This window comes from Jaculus jaculus, chromosome 12, assembly GCF_020740685.1.
Source record: "Jaculus jaculus isolate mJacJac1 chromosome 12, mJacJac1.mat.Y.cur, whole genome shotgun sequence".
NCBI classification, from domain to species: Eukaryota; Metazoa; Chordata; class Mammalia; order Rodentia; family Dipodidae; genus Jaculus; species Jaculus jaculus.
In genome coordinates this window covers 13,872,316-13,878,481 of record NC_059113.1, presented here as the reverse complement: position 1 = coordinate 13,878,481, position 6,166 = coordinate 13,872,316, and positions in this window count along the sequence as shown.

Below are 6,166 nucleotides of genomic sequence, written 5' to 3'. Positions count from 1 at the left end.
TTTTTTAACACCTTTGTATGGATTTTTGGGGGAGGGTTGCAATATAGGGTATCACTCTAGTCCAGGCTGGCCTTGAACTCACGGTGATCCTACTTACATCTGCCTCCTGAGTGCTGGGATTAAAGGCGTGTGCCACCACGCCCAGCCACTTGTCTTTGTACTTTTGTATGTGTTCACATAATGGTGCCAAAACACTTGAAAATGGAGTTACATGGGCTGCCTGGAAGGATTAAGCAATGGGGTTGAGAAGCAATGGGAAGAGAAGAAGGAAGAGCTGCCCATGTATATGATCACACTACTTGACTCCTGTTCTTTTGTTTTTTTTATTTATTTATTTATTTTTTTTGTTTTTTGTTTTTCGAGGTAGGGTCTCACTCTAGCCCAGGCTGACCTGGAATTCACTAGGGAGTCTCAGGGTGGCCTCAAACTCACGGTGATCCTCTGCCTCCCGAGTGCTGGGATTAAAAAATAATAATAATACTGTTTCTTTTTTTTTTTTTCTAAATTTTTTATTTATTTATTTGAGAGCGACAGACACAGAGAGAAAGACAGATAGAGGGAGAGAGAGAGAATGGGAGCGCCAGGGCTTCCAGCCTCTGCAAACGAACTCCAGACGCGTGCGCCCCCTTATGCATCTGGCTAACGTGGGACCTGGGGAACCGAGCCTCGAACCGGGGTCCTTAGGCTTCACAGGCAAGCGCTTAACCACTAAGCCATCTCTCCAGCCCAATAATACTGTTTCTTAAACACCATGACCATGGGACCTAGAAGAACTGGCACATTCTGATTTTCATTCTGTGTGGATTCCCTGTGTTTTGTGTATGTGATGTGTTTATGTATTTATTTATGTAGGTGTTGTCTGGGGTTGCCGGGACTTCCTTGAAGGTTTGGGAGCCGGTTCCCTCACGTAATAAAGCATTAGCCTCATCGGTGTTTGTAATGGTATTCTTTTTTTTTAAATTTTTTTTTGTTTATTTATTTATTTGACAGCAACAGACAGAGAGAGAGAAAGAGGGGGAGAGAGAGAGAGAGAGAGAGAGAGAATGGGTACGCCAGGGCTTCCAGCCACTGCAAACGAACTCCAGACGCATGTGCCCCCTTGTGCATCTGGCTAACATGGGTCCTGGGGAATTGAGCCTCGAACCAGGGTCCTTAGGCTTCACAGGCATGTGCTTAACCACTAAGCCATCTCTCCAGCCCTGTAATGCTATTCTTTGAGCATAAACATGATGCTGACATGCAGATGCTGGCATTTGCCATCGTTTGCTGGGCTCTCTACCCCTTCCAAGTGATGGGCACCTCTGCATTCCATTGACTCTTACGCTGTCTCTCATTTTGTGTCAAGGCAGTGTCTCACTCTTGGAACTCTGTGGTTCCAAGATAGCCTGATCTCACAGTGCTGCTCCTATCTCAGCCTCTCCAGTGCTGGGATGAAAGGCTTGTGCCTCCACGTTTGGTCTCTCTCTCCAATTGAGAATCTTAATGTATGAACATGGCGGTAATTTTATTGTGTTCCCATCTTATCATTTTTTTTTTGTTTCCTCTCTCCACATCCCATCCAACTGAGGACCCTCCTCTTTCTAGGTGGCCCTTCTGCTTCATTGTCTCAGTTCATTTTTTTCCTTCTCTTCTCTCCATGTCAAAATGTTGAAGGGCAAAAGCCGGGCATGGTGGCGCACGCCTTTCATCCCAGCACTCGGGAGGCAGAGGTAAGAGGATAGCTGTGAGTTGGAGGCCACCCTGAGGCTCCATAGTGAATTCCAGGTTAGCCTGGGCTAGAGGGAGACCCTACCTCAAAAAAACCAAAAGAAAAAACAAATGTTGATGGGCTCAGAACACTGCAGGTCTTGGGGGTTATCGGTGACCACTGCGGAGTCCGGAGTGCACCAGTTGGTTCCTGTTGGAAAGGCAGTGCCCCAAAGTTCTGCGTCACACCCAGTGGCTCTGACATTCTTTCTGCCCCCTTCCACAGTGTTGCTGCAGCCTTGGACGGTGTGTTATAAGTCTATGTATTAGACTGTAAGCAGCACCTGATTTTCTGCTTTGATGAGTTTTGGGTCTTCTCTGTGTCTGCTGCCATCTCTTTCGAGAAGCTTCACTGGGTGGCAGTGAGACAAGCCCTCCTGCTCATTCCGCCCCTTCCGCAATGTCCCCACCCCCAGCGGGCGGGAAGCGCTTTCCCTTCTTTTTGTCATTCTGAAAAGTCTTTGTTCTCCCTGGTATTCACTGCCATCTGTCCAAAGAAGCTTCTCTAACCAAAAATGAGCACAACGTTAATCAAACGGGACACACGCACACCCCAAAAGTGAGCACAACGTTAAACGTCAAACACACATATTTAGAAGACTTTTGATGGCCAAAACATCTCCATTTAGCTAGAGAACAGTGGAAGCTGCCCCTTTAGGGTCTATGACCTTTCAGGCTTTTGACTTGGTTCTCAGTACCAGCCATGAGTTCTCTCCCACTGAGCAGGCCTCACATCCAACCATACAGCATAACTTACGTGCCACTGTTACATCAGTGGCTCCGGCTTCCGTGGCTGGTTCATGTAGCTTGCAGGAATCCCCTGCTCGTTCAGCCTGTTGACAGCTTTTCTTGAACCCCAACAGCTCACATGACTGGCCTGCACTGCTTTCCAGCAGCATTCAGAGCTAGCCGGTAGACAGATGGCCTCCATCTCAGGTCCAGCTTGATTTTTATAAGTCCTCTTACCACAGCCTATGGTGTCTTCAGCAATAAGGTCTTACCTAGTTCTGGTGGCAATGTACTTTGGCAATGGTCTGCACTTTGGCGGGGGTGGGGTGGGGGGGCTCATGGATCGCCCTGAGCAAAGCCGCTGTGTGTGAAAGGGTGACCCATCTCTGGCACTGGGATCTACCTGCGACAATGCACAGCTTCAGGGTAAAGCCTTCTCTGCTCCAGTAGGTTACGTCTGCCCAGCTCTCCTTTAAAGTGACATTCTGATTAACTAATGAAGAAGTAGGTTTCTGTCGTTCCTATTCATACCGTCTTTTAGTTTTGAGTATTCCTCCCCCTAGACCTGTCCACCCTGTCTTCTGTCCCTCCCACATTTCTCCAAGCTTCATTCTAGCTTCTTGGCCACTATTACTGGGGCTTACATAACAAATCTGAATCCTCCCGGCTAGCATCCACTCGAGAGAGAGAACATGCGGTGCTTGTTTCTGAGCTGGGGTTACCTCACTTACTACAATCCTTTCCAGATCAAACATGGGTGAGCAGTTGTCTCTGAAATAACGTGTAGACTTTAGGGTCTGCCTAGGAGTAGTTCTGTTGGATCATATGGCCAATCTGTTTTTAAGGTTTTGAGAAGCCTCCCTACTGACTTCTAGAAGGTCTGCCTACCTACCCTCCTCCCAACAGTGACTAAGGGCTCCTCTTTCCCCACACCTTTTTGCCAGCTTTTGTTGTCATTTTTTTATGATAGCCATTCTGACTGGTTTGTTTTCTTTGCATTTCCCTGATGGCTAAACATGTTGAACACTTCTTAGATGTTTATTGGCAATTTTCATTTCTTCGTCTGAGAACACTGTTCTATTACTTACCCCATTTCTGATAGAGTTGATTTTTGCTTAGTCTTTTTAGTTCTTAATATATTCTAGATACAAACCTTCTGTTGGAGGTACTGTTTGCATGTCCTTGGAGTTCATTCAGACATTGGTTCGCATTCTCGAACTCATGTAGGTGTCTATAATAGTTATTTTAGTTGATTCACTTGCATTTCATGCAAGCATTATTTGTTCATGTCCTCTGTAAATGTGTTATGTATATTTATCATAATCGTGTTTCAGGATTGTCTGGCATGCCTTCTAAGTAGCTGTCATTGGAGGCTTCAACTATGAGACAAGGCATCCTTTAAAATTTTATTTATGCCAGATGTGGTGGCACATGCCTTTAATCCCAGCACTTGGGAGGCAGAGGTAGGAGGATCGCCGTTGAGTTCGCCACCACCCTGAGACACCATAGTGAATTCCAGGTCAGCCTGGGCCAGAGTAAGACCCTACCTCAAAAAATATTTATTTGCCTATGTGTGTGTATGGGTGCAATGGGGTCTCTGCTATAGTGCATGGGAACACCAGACAGAGTACCACCTTTTGCACCTGTCTTTACAACCATGCGCCTTTAACCACTGAGCCATCTCCTCCGTCCCAGGGACTCGGTATTCTCGGTGAGGATATCTGGCTTGGTTTCCTGTGTTAGTTGCTTTATGTTGGGTTTTGTCCATCTGAAGACAATTCCCTTTGGCTGAGACTGGAGCAACTGCAGCTCCACTGGGGGACAACGGGTAGGCTGGGTCAAGGATGCTACCGTCACTGGCTTCTGGGTTTGGGAGAGGGAAGAGACCACCATCTCCCTGGGTCTGCTCCATGCAGGCGGTCTTAGTGTATCTGACTGGGGCAATGCCGACTTGTAAGCTGGGAGAGCGGGCTGAGCGCCCTCCATGTGTCTGGGCTAGGGGGGTGGGGATCAGAGCCCGAGCTCACCGGAGGCCTGTGCCAGGTGGCCCTGGTCCTCTTAACTCTTGGGTGGCCTACATGTATCCAGGTTGTGGGAGAGGGGACCTATTCACACATCGCTTAAAAATATGTTGGTAATATTAAAGAAAGAAAACATCATTAGGTACAAAATACTCATGTATTATGAATTCATGACCAAATTAAATATGAAACCTTATATAAAAAGAGGAGTGGTTTTTGTTGTTTTGCCCCCATCCTTTGAAAGAACGCGGAGTGACGAGTCCGCGGAGTGGGTTCTGGGGTAGAACTGCTCCGGCCTGCCTCGCGCTCGGCCCCAGGCTTGCCCTGCCCAGGGGGTCTCCTGCTTCTCTGCATTCCTGGAGCACAAAGCGCTTGCGTCTTGTGGGGGTGGGGGGACTAGAACTCACAGCTCTTTCCTCTCTTGGCCTACCTACAGATCCCCGAATGGCTCCTCTGGACACCAGGGCTCTAGGTGGTACAAACTGGCTGTGATGGAGCTGTGGAGAAGGGTGGTGGGTCCCTGAGGGGTGAGCTGGCCCGGGTGCCGTTCTGTGACCACCTTCCTTGGGTTTCCAAGTCTTGCTTTGCGCTTCCCTCTGGTCTTTCCATCAGCATCAGTGCGCCCAAGGTGCCCAGTACTGCAGGCACCCCAAGAGACACACTGGGCCCCTCCTCTCCCTCTCACCTCCAGTTCCAGGGAGACTCATGTGGGTGAGGCGGACTCCTCATCCTGCTTGGAGCAGAACTCGGCTGCGATAAGATGGACCTGCCAGAGACGGCAGCACACAAACGCCTTCCCACAGAGCTCCCTGGAGGACTTAACCTTGGAGGATCCAGGCCTAGACAACTGGGGTTCATCCCTACTGGAGACCTGCTTGATCTTCCACCGCCTGTCCCTTCTGACAAGGCCAGCCTCAGAACACCAGCTCTTAATCGTAGGCTTGCATTCACTTCTGGGTTTGCTCTACCCCAAACCTAACTAATCCTAGGACCTCACCAGCCCTTCGTCTAAAGCATTTTCTCAGGGGAGCGGACGCCAAAGGGCTTATGACCCACCGTGTCCTGGGACTTAACTCATAAATGCAAAAAGGGTAGAGAGGGTGGTGGGGTGTGGGTCAGGATCAAGAACCAGTAAGGGTCAGAGGCTGTATCCTGTGGGGTCTGCAAGCCACCGTGTTATTCTGCCAGTCTCCACTTTTCAGCTCTTTCCTGCTCCCCCTTTTATCCTAAACCAGCATTGGGCTGGGCCCTGCTCCCCATGACACGTTATTTCAGGCAAGTACTGTTCTCTACGTCCGTACCCTCTTCCTGACATGTGACCCCTGCTCCAGGCTCACAAGGCACATGCTACACATCCTATGGGGTCACTCTCAGAAAGGAGGGGCCAGTCTGCGTCCAGGTGGGTCACAAGTCTGACGCTACTTGAGCCCTGAAGCCAAAGCCCCAGGCCAGGAACAGGGTTGTCCTGAGGAATCCTCAGCCAGAGGGCCACATGTCCTCTCCTGAAAGGCATGGGGGTTGATGGGACAACCTGACCTTCTGTCTCCACATCACAGAGGACTCTGCTTGGCTCTATGAAAAACTAGGCTATATGTAGTCTCTTTACAACCTTCACTTTTGGGGAGGCGGTATAGAGGGTAGGTAGACGGTTTTGTTGGTGGTAACTTTCC